The sequence below is a fragment of the Pyxicephalus adspersus genome, chromosome 2 (assembly GCF_032062135.1).
Source record: "Pyxicephalus adspersus chromosome 2, UCB_Pads_2.0, whole genome shotgun sequence".
NCBI classification, from domain to species: domain Eukaryota; kingdom Metazoa; phylum Chordata; class Amphibia; order Anura; family Pyxicephalidae; genus Pyxicephalus; species Pyxicephalus adspersus.
Window position 1 is genome coordinate 115,606,665 of NC_092859.1, and position 497 is coordinate 115,607,161.

Below are 497 nucleotides of genomic sequence, written 5' to 3' on the forward strand. Positions count from 1 at the left end.
AGTGATTGTGACTTCAGTGAAAGAAATTATTGGCTAAGATGATTAGCTTAAGATGACAGTTTACACAGAATTTTTGACTAGTAAAGATGCCATGTTTGGCACTGTGATACTCAAACTGGATCTTATATGCAAATACACGGCAGCCCCCTAACCACAGGCTATGCAAAAATAATATGCACACAAATCAATCAACCCAAAAAATGTCCCAGTTTCAGATGCTTAAAGAAAGCACTGCTGATGTCACTACACCCCTCCATTAAATCCTGGGCATTCACAATCCCAATGCATCCCTTCATTGGATGGGGGAATATTTCCGAGTACCCAAGGATGCCAGGAGGCAGCAGTACCTCCCGAAAGCTTTGGAGATCAGGGCTGAGGTCTTTTTGATTTGTTTTTGTTCTTTTTTTCTTTTATCTTTTTTTTGGCTGCTAATTTTGTGTGGATAGTTGATGCTGGCAGGAAAACAGATCTTCCATTCAAAATGAAGATTTCCAATA